This window comes from Ambystoma mexicanum, chromosome 7p (genome assembly GCF_040938575.1).
Source record: "Ambystoma mexicanum isolate Mex_15411 chromosome 7p, UKY_AmexF1_1, whole genome shotgun sequence".
NCBI classification, from domain to species: Eukaryota; Metazoa; Chordata; class Amphibia; order Caudata; family Ambystomatidae; genus Ambystoma; species Ambystoma mexicanum.
In genome coordinates, this window is record NC_090939.1 from 684047476 (window position 1) to 684061752 (window position 14277).

A 14277-nucleotide genomic window follows, 5' to 3' on the forward strand; every position below is an offset into this window, starting at 1 on the left:
GATTGTGGTTTGGTAAAACAAAGGCTAAGCTGGATGCCTTTCTAAAGCCTACGTCTATCTATAAAGATAATACGACTATAAAATATGTATATTACCTTGGTCAAGGTTATTCTACCAAAGTCAAAACTCCCTCGCCCCCGTCCACCAAAAACTAGGCTGATCGCTCCGCGTTTGCCACTCGTTTATATCACAGCGTCTTGTGTGCCTTTTGGTGTGTAATTGGGCGAGAAGTAGGTAACAGAGTCAGCCCAAGGGTCTTTTCGATATAGACTACTTCCGGGCAGTTTTTCAGCTTGGGTTCCATTTTGACAGCGATGGCTGCATCCAGCTAGAATGGCCGCCATGGCTGATTAAATACACGCGCATTGGTCCTTTTGGTTCTGCACCTGGTATTTAATCCACTGGGGCTTTGGATCTGCTATTCACAATTTACCGAATTGCACCGATACATTTGCATGGGTTGTTTCTCATTCCTACAATGAATTCCGAATGTGGGGTTCCCCAGGGGCCTGCATCCTCACCCTGGAGTTTTGATATTGCACGTGCACCCCCCTGGACAAGTAAACAATTGAAAGATGGGTGAAAGAAAACTGGTTCTGCCCGAACAGAGCCTAATGCCCAAGCGTTGTAACAGATGCCAGTGTTGTGCCACTCCTTCTGGCTTGTGATCAGGGGGCCTGCGAACCACTCATCTCATCCATACACAGCGGGTGATTAAAGTCACCGAGGAGTCCCGCTAGACCCACGTGTGTCCTTTCCGCCACAGATCCACACTGCCATTATTAATGGGCCATGTGCTAACAGCACACGGTCACAAGGGTGACAACTCACCATCAATCTGCACGCAAGTTGTCACTGATTAATAGCGGAGCCTACCTTAGAAACCCAAAACCGACCTTCCACTGGTTCAGAACTGGGCTGCAAATAATCCTGGGTCTTAAACCTTGGCAAGGCACAGCAAAGCCACCCTGGCTCCAAACATGTCAGAGGATGGATTCTAATATTCAACCAAGCATACCATGCTGTATTGTGCAAATGGCCGCTATGCAACCACACCACAATTCACCACTAACCCCTAAAACAGTGGTCTGCAACCTTTGGCTCTCCAGATTTTTTGAACTACAACTTCCACCAGCCCTATGCAATGGTGCGGGATCATGGTACCTGTAGTCGAAAACATCTGGAGCGCCTGCATGTTGCAGGCCCCTGCCCTAAAAAATGACGCAGAACCCTACTAACAGCAGCACTTCTTTATGAACACATCCACTCACAAACTTGCTCCATCTGGAAGCAGGGAAGTGAGCTTGCATGGGACCTCATTGTGGAACAACCACAAGACTGATTCCTGGGCTTTATACTGAAGACACAATACTGATATTTTGGTGTGAGCAAATATTTGTTGCAATCAACTTGAAATAGTATTGTCACTCACGGAGAGCATGTGCTTGTTCTCTCACTAACACTAGGGCTGGTGACGAATCGTTTAGCCCTCAGAAGACCCATCATGCAGGATGTCGTTCTGTGTCATAACATAAAATTGACCATGAGTGGGTTTTTCCTCAAAGCGCTTTGAGGTCATACCAATGATATATAGAGCGCTATATAAAATGCCAAATAAAATAAAATAAAAAAACGGATAGTAATGTTAATGGATCTTGTACCGCACACTGTTGCCACTTGCGCTGTCTCTTGTATGCTCTGGCCGATCTGCAATGGAAAGGGGCTGGTGGGTGTCTGTTAGTGGGATTGAGGGAGAAGAGCAAGAGAGCTTCGACGTGCTGTTGGCAGCTTCATTTTGGAGAAACCGCTCACTGGGCGTAGGTGTGTTTTCGGTTGGTAGCCGTCATGTGGTGTTGAGGTATGATTGTGCGTGGTTTGCTTTCATGTTGGGTGTTGTGAAGTGCGTGTGGTTTGTGGCACAGTAGACGTATGGTTGTGTTTTGTTCAGAGTTTGAGGATGAGTATGCAGAATGGTGAGTTTGTAGTACAGTTAGTTAGGGGCAACATCATTCCTACCCTCAACAGTCCATCTAAGTGAGATACATGTTCTGCTCCCAACAACCAGTTCAGTTTAGACCAGCACATTTCCTTTCCCCGACAATCCATCTAAGCACAATACATTTTTTTTATTTTTTATTTTTTATTAGCATTTGGTTTTATACTTAAACCTTAGCTATCATACAAAACGGACAGGACGTAATACAATTCATTTTACATATAGCTTTTAATCAAAGAAGAAGAAAAAAGATGCCATATATCGAATTTCTATCAACATTTAATTACATTTTCATTTGCTACACCCCTCAACAGGAGCACTCGTATTATGGACGCTCCATGTCAAACCCAGGCCCCTTCACAAAGACTTGGAGAAATCCTGTTGGGCCCCTTTTTAAAATAGTCTCCCTGCAATTTAATGCCATTTATGTAAATTAGGAGTGTTTAGCCACTAGAACTGCGAATAGTTCCTTGACAAATGCCAACAGTTAGCGATGTTGGTGTACTGGACATCATTTTTCCCCAACACTCCTCCGCCGTTGTGGTTGCAAATTTGTCAAATAACCCACACAGCCATTTTCATCGAATCCTTTTACAGCCAGGAAATTGCAGGATAAGATGGAATAAAGTTTCACGCTCATGTACACATAAACGGCACTTGTAGTCACGAGTCTCCGAAGACTTCCTGGCTTCCAGAACTTCTTTTGTTGGGTACAAATTCATCCTCAGCCTCAAGAAGTTATGGCGCTTAAATTTGCACAGGAATTTGGTCATGTACGGAGGCAACGAGCCCCTTGCTCTTATATCCGTAAAGTTGTTGCTGTACATTTTTGATGCAGCTCTGGCCTCTAAAGACTGAGACCAGTCCAAATCATAGACTTTTCTTTTGACTCGAGCTGGCCTGTGCAGAAGCGGATCAGCTGTTTCACCCAAGTCCGTTAAGATGCCATTACATAACAAGCTCCAGGCGCCCACTCGAGGTCCCAAGGGACAAGACATAGCCAGAGGGATTGCCGCCAACCCTCCTTTACTTCTTTCTGCACTGCATTTCCTAAAGAGTGAGAGGGTCTTCCAGATCGTAAGGGAGTATAGGGAGATCAGTCCCAATTCTGCCCTTATCACCTAAGGGCAGTACATTTCCTATTACCAGCAACCAGTGAAGTGCAGCACATTTCCTGCCCGAACAACCAGTGAAGTGCAGCACATTTCCTGCCCCAACAACCAGTGAAGTCCAGCACATTTCCTGCCCTACAACCAGTGAAGTGCAGCACATTTCCTTCCCCCAACAACCCATTTAAGTGCAGCACATTTCCTGCCCCAACAACCATTGAAGTCCAGCACATTTCCTGCCCCAACAACCAGTGAAGTGCAGCACATTTCCTTCCCCCAACAACCCATTTAAGTGCAGCTCATTTCCCTCCCCCAAAAACCCATTTAAGTGCTTTACATTTCCTGTCCCAACATTCCATCTAAGTGCAATACATTTCCTACCCCCAACAACCAGTTAAATTAACTGCAGCACATTTACTTCCCCCAACAACTCATCTAAGTGCAATACACGTCCTGCCCCCATCAATCCATCTAAGTGCAATACATTTCCTGCCCCCAACAACCAGTTAAATTGACTGTAGCAAATTTCCTTCCCCCAACAACCCATCTAAGTGCAATACACGTCCTGCCCCCATCAATCCATCTAAGTGCAATACATTTCCTGCCCCCAACAACCAGTTAAGTGCAGCACATTCAGTCCCCCATCATTCCATTTTAGGGTGCAGACCCTAATACAACATAGATGTTATACAATGCCCATCTTGGTGTAGCATATGGCTAACCTGTATAATTAGGGCAAATATAAAACACTGCTAACCTGCACAAATAGGGCAAGTGGCAACGAGACGTCAACCATGCAAATAGGACAGATGCATAAAACAGCCAGTTTACACAAGTAGGCTAAATGCAGGTAAGTATATGATAGTAGGTAATACGAGTGGTGGGATTTTACTGGAGTACAGTAATGGCTGTGCTCCCCGCCCACACAAGACATGGAAAAGTCTGTCAAGCGGGGAAGAGGCCAAACCCCCTAAATTAGAGAGGTGAGAAAGCCCTCTTGGCCAGTTGGCTCTACCTCGCAGTGGATGAAAAGAGCCATATCAAACACCTACAGGAGGCCCACAGAGGAAATTGAGGTGATCGTATGTCACCAATGAGAGAACAGCAATACGGGAGCCATAGGCTGGGTTGGGGGAGGAGGGGTGTTATCCATACGAACGGAGCCTCGTGAAGTGTTGGCACTTTGAAAAGAGACTCGAGATGTCACTGGTTTGGCTTACCCGCCGAATCGAAGAGTTCTGTTAAATGAAAACAGTTTGATCCAAAACGGTGTGGCTTCTTTGTTGTATCCGCGCGGATGTGGGACACCACAAAAGAACAGCTGTGCCGCAGGAAACCCAGTGCCCACCCAAAGATGGTCACTAACCCCTCCCCCCCCGCCGCCCCCAAAAAAAACACTGCAACCTCAGGACGAGACGATTTCTGTCCAAACATTTTCTAGATGATTCGTTTGATACCCCATCCAGAGAGGGCTGCTCTCCCCTCTGCTCCATAGGCAAGAGGCCTGTTCCTGCCAACCTCCACGGAAATGACCTCACATTCCTCTGCAGTCTTGGGAGGTGTGGGGGTGCACACTGCACCCTCAACAGCAACACTGTGCAGTAAGGGGAAGCCTTCAGGCACTGGGAAGTAAGGTGCCTTCTGTTGGCCACAGTTTAACTCTAGGGTGTAGTTTTTGCACAGTACATCAGGAATCAGAGGGTTCTGCGAGCGAGTCACACATTTTTTACAGCCAAGTATGGAAGTTCGAAACAGGGAACACTGAGCCTGTGAGCTGCACAGGGGAGCGTTTCCCGTGTGCTTAAAAGCAAGGTGCCCGCAGTAACCGCCCCACTATTACGCCACATCCCACCATAGCAACCAACATGAGGCACATCTGGAAGGACGCGTGGCTAGTGCCTCTCTGGACAGGCAGAGGAGCACTAAGCCAGCTTGCTGGCACTGGGACATCCATGTTTCGCGCTTCAACTTGCAGAAGGTAGTTCATAATGTGGGGGCAGGGTCGCTTCCCATTATTGCCTACTGTGGGGGCAGGGTCACTTCCCATTGCCACTAGCACATTAGATGGAGGGGGTGGGGGTATCACTTCCCAATGCTACTAATCCATAGTATGAGGAAACAGTTATTTCCCATGGCTCTTGGTGCAAAGTGTGGAGGCAGAGTCACTTCGCATTGCCCCTAGTGCAAAATCTGTAGGAAGCATCACTTCACATGGTCCATAGTGCCTAATATGGAGGGAAGCGTCACTTCCCATTGTCACAAGTGCATAATGTGGGGGCAGGGCCCCTTCCCAGTGCCACTAGCGCACGATGGGGAGGCAGAGTCACTTTCCATTGCCACTAGTTCAACATGTGGGGCTGGGTCGCTTCCAATTGCCACTAAAGCATTGCTGCATAATGTGGGGGCAGGGTCACTTCCCATTGTCACTAGTGCATAATGTGGGGCTGTGTCCCGTCCCATTACCATTAGTGTATAATGTGGGGGCAGAGTCAGTCCCCATTGCCACTAGTGCATAATGTGGGTGTAGGTCACTTTCCATTGCCACTAGTGTATAATTTGGGAGCAAGGCAACTACCTATTGCCACTTACTCATAATGTGGGGCAGTGCCCCATTCCATTGTCACTAGTGCATAATGTGGGGCAGTGTCCCGCCCTATTGCCACTATTGCCTAATGTGGGGCAGTGTCCCATCCCATTGTCACTAGTGCATAATGTGGGGCCAGTGTTCCGTCCCGTTCCCACTAGTGTATAATGTGGGGGTAGGGTCCCTTTCCGTAGCCACTAGTGCATAATGTGGGGCAGTGTCCTGTTGCCACTAGTGTATAATGTGGGGGTAGTGTCCCTTTCGATAGCCACTATTGCATAATGTGGAGGCAGGGTCACTTCCCATTGCCACTAGTGCATACTGTGGGGCAGTGTCCCGTCCTGTTGCAGCTAGTGCATAATGTGGGCGTAGGGTCGCTCTTCATTGCCACTATTGCATAATGTGGGGGCAGGGTCACTTCCTATACAACTACAGTGACTATCGAAACCATGTGCACGAGGCTGTTGAGGGAGGAGGGCAAATAGTACCTACACCCAACGATCCGTGTCCTTTCCAAGCCAAACAAAATCCCACCCAAACGTGAAAGCATCGCCCAAAAAAAGAAGTCCCGTATAGGCCCCCATTTTAAAGACTTACACATCCCAAGGCGAGATCCCCCTGGCTGGGGGAGTAGGGGGGGGGGTGTGTGCACGCGCTCGATAACTGTGGCAGAGATGCCCCCCTGGCACCAGCATGGAAGCCCAGAAAGGACTCTGCATTCACGCTTTAAGCAGGCTGAGAGCCTCACTAGCCTGGGAAAATCGTGTCTAGGTTGTAGAGTTGCACCCCCAAGACTGTGTAACAAAACCAAGGCCCCCCGAAAATGTTCACTTCTAAAATCGGAATTCGGTTTCACCCATAATCCAGGCCCTGCTGATGCTCTCATGCTTTCACCGCCCTTCTCTTAGAATATGACACATTCATCGACCCAGATTTGCATAATAGCACTCGATTCATTGCATTTTCTGCACTATTCAAAGTGACTTTGCACTGCTGACACAAACCCTGATTCATGGAACTGTGCAAAGTGTATTTTTACAGTGCAAAGTCAGTGCAAAGTCATTTTGTGCTGCAAAAACGACTTAGTGCTGACTTTGCACTGCAAAAATACACTTTGCACAGTTCCATGAATCAGGGTTTGTGTGAGCAGTGCAAAGTCACTTTTCAGCAGTGCAAAGTCACTTTGAACCGTGCACAAAATTCCACGAATCGAGCCCCTTATCAACTAAGTTGGCAAGCCTCTAACTGTGTAGCTAGTTTTAAACAAAACCTTGTCTCTTAGGCCAGATTTGACTGCCAGATTCCCACCCTTTTTGTACCTTCTGCCTTCAGCTCTTACTTCTGAAGTGAAGAGCATTGTGGCGGCCGACATCCTGTAAAGTTATTGCCCCGGATGCACGAGTCAGCACATTTAAGCAGGTAAATAAAACAGCGTTGCGATATTATTATTACCATCATTATTATTTATTTAAAAAAAACACGCCTTTTTAATACATTTCTGTCATGACACAGATGTGTGGCTTGCAACCTGTGCTATGTCTGCCGAACTAGCCCTCGATGCCCCTGGGCTGTCTGCGCACTATTTAAATGCAAACAAACAAACAAATAAATAAACAAATAAAATGACATTTTTCTGAATGCACCCTTTTCTCACAAAGGTCGCGCAGAAAGTTTGACATCGCAAAGAAATAACGTCCTTTGACAATGACAGCACCCCACCCACTCTTGTCAACAATACAATGACCAACCCGAGAAGGAGGGCACTCAGCTGTTTGCTGTTTCTGACGACATTTGCAATTTCATAACCCCGACGAGACTGGGGCATTCGTGCTCGATTGAACAGAACACCAATGGACTTTTCTAGAAGGTGCATTCACGTGGGGTCTGGCACGTGGGACGGCTATAGGAACTTGTGTGACGCCAGGGCCGGTGTACGTTTCATTTTTCAGGGCCCTTTGTAATTAAAGTCCCCATTTAATATATATGTGGTATTTCGTTACCACATTAACCAGTGGCTGTTGTGTCGCCTCCCATCTGTCTGCCCATGCCCACCCTCTCAGGGCAGGAAGCCCGGGCCGTGGGTCGCGGACAGCCGCTCTTTCTGCAGACTCATCTCCCACATGGGCCGGACGCTGAGAGCAGAGGCCCACGTTATGTGTCAGCGGGGATTAACATGAATGAGGCCGAGGAACGAGGAGAGTGTTTTTTTGTGTGTTTGGAGAGCGCGAGATTAGTGAACAGAGTCCTGACCCCTGGGGTCAGCGGCAAGTCAAACCCTTTTACAATCAGCCAGGTGAACCTAACCGCCAGCGACCCCTGCTGGGGAAACTGGAGAACTGCCGGGGAGGCGGGGCCACCGCTGGAGCTGAGAGGAGAAAGGGGGCCGCAGCAGCAGCAGGGTGCAGCTCTCCGAGGGTATTGAGAGGGGGCAGGGGGAAGGGTGGCAAGCCACAGAAAGAAATGGGGCCAGGTTTCATCTTTTGCAGAGCGCGGGTAAGATCTGTGCTCGGGTGGACAGCAAGCACAGGGATCAAGAGGAACGTGACAGAAGAAACGGGGGTTGCAACTCCCACAAGCACCAAGGCGAGAGGGGGTAGAAGCAGTGTGAGCTACGCCTCCCACTGCGAGCAGTGGAAATAAACGAATGGGGGTAGAGCGGGGGAATAGGAAGTAGGGAGGGCACATTTCCATATGGAGCTCGGAGAGAATGGGGCGTTTAACGCGAGCAAGGAGGCAGGGTGGGATAATTAAGTGGGAGAGACAGTTTCTGCGGGATAACGGAGAAACGGTGGAAGGGGAGGGGCTTAAGAGCTCCTGCATGGACGAAGGTTAGGGATGCCAGATACCCTGCTTTCCATAGAGGGTAGGGGTGAGGGGTGAAGAAGTGGGGGTGCTGGTCCTAGCACAAACAGCACAGAAGGGTTTAGAATGGGCAGCAGGGCACACCTCCCACTCCCAGCCAGGGGAAAGCTGAAGACAGGGAGAAGTGGGAGCTGAGTGAGAGAGATTGGGCTGCAGCCAGGTCCCACTACTAGACTAATCACAGCGAGAGTGGAAAGAAGGGGTACAGCTCCTAGAAAGATGAAAAGATGAACTAGGAATGTCAACGGCTCCTAGTGGAACAACAACAATTGGGCAAATGGGGCTTCAGCCCCCTGACATTTTGGGTAATGTTGAATTGACCTCGATCACCCACATGGCCATCCACAGGCAGGACAGGACATAGATGGTAAACGGTGCAAGCGGCTGCACCGCTATTACGAATGTAAAGCATTTCATTGCTAGTAACTGTGTTCGTATGCATACATTTTAGGCAATTAAAATGGTGATGGGATGCTTGCACTTGCATGTCAGGGGAGTGATTGGAAGGATAGGGGGCACAGGATATGGCTAATTCTCACAGCAGTCCTGAAGCACTTGGTTTCAGGTGTGGAGGTGAGAGTTAACTGCTGTTAACATTGAAGATTCACCAGAAAAGTCTCTTTAGGACGTGTAAAGAAGTTAGATTCCCCCCACACAAGCACGATTGCCTCTCCCCCACAGTCTCTGAAGTTAGCCTCTCTCCCACCATTTAAAAGGGTTAGCCCTCCACCCTCCCGAAATTTTAGTCTGGTTGTGCACCTGGTGGTTCCCACTTAGGGCAAGGACGAGGGTCCCGAAGGAGGGAGCCACCACTCTTACGGGCAGAGGGGGCATAGAAGAAAGTGTGGGCACGGGGTAAGGAGAGCAAGAACAAATATTAGAAGATAGGAGTGAGGGGTACAGGTCTTGTAGCAAGGGGGTAGTGCTGAAAAAGGCAGTTGAAGAAAAGGAGCTGCTCCTCCCATTGGCGGGAGCTCTACAGCTTCTTCATAGGGATGTGGAGCAATACAAGGCATAGCCTTGAACATTATCCCATGTAGGATTTTGCTCCCCACAACTAATCAACAAAGGGCACACTCACTGATGGGGTGTGCATCTAATGCAGGGGTATCCAACATTTTTGTTGGCAAGAGCTACTTGTAGATAATGTCCAATAGGCAGGATCTACTAGGGTGGTGATATCCATGAGTATGAGAATTTCGATCAATATGTTTTGGACAGTTTATTTTCTCTTCATATAAAAAAGGAATACCGTATGTATTTACTGTGATATTAATATATCAATAACTTCAAAAACATGTTTATTTGATTATTTTTTGTTAGATTCTGTTTCCTAAAATTGTTAAGCATATCAGAAGTAGGAAACTAATCTGGACATTGAATGTGAAGGCTTAACCTGCATGCTATCCACCAGTGCTCAGTAATCTGGTGTAAAGCTTGAAACAGCAACAGCACTCAGATGCTGTCAGACGGGATCAAGGTTTTGATTTCAGGAAGTTAGTCTGAAAAAGGCAGATTCACAGAGACAGGCAATCGCATTGGCTGATAGTGCAGATACCTTTTTAGCCATAGCGATTGCACACCCCTCATGGCAGACGTGCATTCAGGGCAGTTTTTGAACTTGCTTACAACAGACTCAGCCCTGGGAGTCACTGTGCCCTTCACAACTGCACCATCTGTAAAAGAGCATTTGTTTTTCATCAAATAATTAGAACATTTTAAAGGATGGCTCTGTAACAGCATTTAGTTTACCTACTTTTTAGAATCGCAGACAAATTCCTTTCGGAAAATTATTTTCATAATATGTGTGTCTTACTGCAACTTCCTATAAATGTTTCTGTTTCATTCCCACTTTAACTTGGGCACCGTAGATTAAAGATGCACATTTTCTATTTACACTGGAACAAAAAGAATGGTTTCCGACTCTGGATGGAAATGGTTCATCTTTTGCCTTTTGTTGGAATGGCGAGTCTGCAATCTGACTCGTTTTTCAATAAATGTGGTATACAGATTTAAACCAAAATCCAGTGTGTACCACATTCTGCTTTGTCAAAAAATATAATCCACTGCCAGTTTAGCATATCCCCAATTCATAAACATTGTTCACTAGGTCACAGAAGTAAGACAAGGAAAAGCAGTTTTTATGTCAATAATTGGCAAGATTGAAAAAATGAACATTTGGGGAACCATGTGATCCAGTTATATGCAAAAATTAGTGTAAATGGCAGGGCTAAAATAACATTCCGTTTTATAGTGATGACTTGTAGCATGCACACATGAGACAACATATTGGTCTTTAAATTAACATGTTGAGCAAAGATTATGGTTGTAATGAGTAGCAACATATTCAGAATGGATGGCGACATGCCACCCTGCTCACTTTTATGAAGGAAGCAGTATCAAAGTGAACAGCTCACAGGATCTCTGCCTCTCCCTGCGGGAATCATGTTATTCTGGTACATGACCAATTGGCCATGCTTGGCTTGCACGTGCAACTCTCCGACATATTGGAATTGTTCATGTATCAGACAATTACTGTTTGGCTGAATTTTTAGCAAAAAGAGTGCTCATAAATTGCACCATTTCAGCCCAGTATTGGAAGGATGGAAATCCCTTGCCAGAATTTGAACATGTATACAGGTTCCCCATAGATATCTACAGATCTCCCAATTTGTGCACTTAGCCAAAGGGGATCAACCAGGTTAATTGTTCTCCCATCTCACGTCTCGCCTCTAAGTTCCCTCGATGTATTCACCACCCTATTTGGTACAGTGTTCTGTTATTTAGTAACTAGGTTTAAGATACATTAATCCTATGCGTATCAAAATATATATATGCAAACCACTGCTCACATGCCCCACTTAATGCCATCAATTGTTTCGTAAAACATCTCACATTATGTTTTTTGATAGGCATGTCACTTTACATTCCTGTATAGTTTTATAAATGTAAGTGGACAAGCACCAGAATGCAGTGCAGCTAGTAGTTTTTCATGTTTACTTAAATGTAAAATTGCAGTTATAGCTTGAATTCCTGTTTTGGCACATCCATAGAGGTGGGCTCCTCCATACCACGCCATATTCCATCCTAAGCTTTAATACAGTTTGGATACTAGAGCTTTAAAACCGGGAACTCAATATCTGAAAATATAACAAATAATTCACAGTTTTACCATAAACACGCAAAGCGAGATGTACCTTTTTTCTTGCAAGCTAGGACTCACACAGATTGTTATTTTTCTGTGCACACACACATGTGCTAAGAAAACTGTAAAGACCGGAGGGGGGTGTCTGTACTTCTGCTCTCTATATGGTAGAGGAGAGGCACAGAGGACCCCAGCCAAGATTCTCTATTCGGTATCAATGAACGAGCAATCAAGGCCTAGCTTCTCAGGAGGTGAAGCAGGCTGGTTCTTAAGTACAGTGTAGTCCCCGAACCCCCACAAAGGAATGTCCACACACTGTATTACTGAAAACACAGTCTTTATATAATTAATATTCAAAGGTATGTACACGATCACAATAACGCACTTTGTACTCGGAAATCAACAATGATAAATATATACAATTCTAAAGTGGTACCACCAATGTTATCGAATCTCATTAAAGTGCATCAACTGTACGGTTAAAATGTCACACAGATCAATAACGAGGAAACCAGCAATAGAGATAGGAAGGAAAGCAAGATGGTTGAAACAATAGGCAGAGTACTGGCCTCTACCCTTAAGCACAGTTCTGTGTGGAGGTCCCCCCACCTGGGCAACCTATAAAATAAAGATATATAGCACAAGCCCAGTCCATATATTGTTCAATGGTCTTATTTCCTCCTATTAAGGTTTTACCCCCCCAATGTACCTGGTGGAGTAGAGTTCTTCGAAGACGCGTCGATGGATCCTTCTTGAGTGACTCCCTTTAAAGCAGGAGCCACGGATCGTCGACAGGCATCGAAGATGGTGAACTTGTCGTCGATGGTGGTGATGAGAAGTTCAAGGGTGCCGAGACCATGACGTCGATCCAGGCGGAGCTCGTCAGCGACCTCCTGCGAGGATGAGGTGTGCGGGGCACCTCAGTGATGGATTGTTCAGGACCGCAAAGAGTTTCAGAAGAACTGTGGTCCAACAAGGGCGTCGAATCGTCGAAGTCTTTGTGGCCTTCAGGTGGCGGGGAACCCACTGGTGGATTCTCCTCGGCGCGTTGGTCGTCCTCGACTTTCTCCGGCGGGACCAAACGGTCGACGTTGCGGACAAGTGAGTCCTTCGATTCAAATGTTCTTAGGCAAAGGAGCGGGCGGCTCCGGTCATCGGTGGCACAGCGTCAAGTGGTCCCCACGGCTGGGCAACACAACTTCGACGGGCCTCCAGCGGTTACACAAACCTGCAAACCCTGGTCGACGGCAATAGACTTCGACAGCAGCGAAGTCCGGGTGCTTTGCTTCGTTCTCCTCAGCGGTCCCGTCTCGGGTCGGCAGCCTTTCGAGGGTCTGACTTCCAGGTTAGCGGTGCTCGATGGTCCCTTGGAGCACGGGAAGAGGGCGCCTTACCAGGTCCTCTCTCAGATCAGTCCTTGACGAGTTCGGCAGCTTTCAGATCAGGTCGAAGCAAATGCAACAGCAAGTCTTCTTCTTCCAGCTGGGCGTCGAGGATCAGCAGTTCCAGTTACTCTTAAAGTGTAGACACAGCTTCTGAACAATTTCCAGTGGTGAGAGGTCCCCAGATATGCTATCTTGTCTCTCATCCACACTGCTTGGTCACTCTCAGCAGCCAATCATACAGAAGGGCATTCATGTAGTCAGTCATCCAATCAGGCACACAGTGCATTCAGGCCATCCTCCTCCCTCTCAGACACTCACAACAAGGAATGTGGATTGGGACAAGTACCCAGCCATTCAACACTACACATTACATTCAGGCCAGTTTCGGGGAGGGCTGTCTCAGTCTTTGTCTCTCATACCAGAAACCAGACAGCCACAACAAGAAGTGCAGATTGGTCACACACTTCATTCACCCAGGTCCCACCCTCGGGGCGTACCCACAACATACAATCACTGGGAAGGCTCCGGTCAGTCTGGACTGGACTTCACAACAACACCATATATGGAACTTCCACCCAACAGCCAGTCAGGGGGAAGGGACAGAGTCAGGGCTTCCCAGGGCTTTGGGAAAACAAGGTAACAGGCAATAGAAAGCAAGAGGCTACAGCGTCCATCTTGTTTTCCATCAGGAATCAACTGATTTCAATGGCAGGGCCTGGGTATCCCAAAATGGAGGATACTCAGCGCACCTGTCAAATTCAGCATGGAGCTGCCACCAGCCCATACACTGCTCTGCGGGCCACCCACAGGTGCCCAAAAACATACACTAGGGGCACAGGGTTGTACCTCCACCCATGGGTGTCGTAAGGGTATCCCATGGGTCTGTTTATCAAATCAAAAGAGAGAAAGCTGCACCACCAGGAGTCCCACATGAACTCCTGCGCGGAAAACACGACACAACACACGATAAAAAGGCAGTAAAGGACAAGGATACCGAGGCCCTGTCCCTCCGATGCATTTCCAGCATGACAGTCGCCCCCCCCAGACTGAGGTGGAGGGTCCTTAATCTCCCATGTGATAGATACCCTCATCCAGACGGTCAACATACCTTCTGGAAAGGCCATCTGCATTATCGTGACTCTTCCCTGGTCTGTGCTCTATGGTGAAGTCTAGCCCTTGTAGTCTAATGGACCACC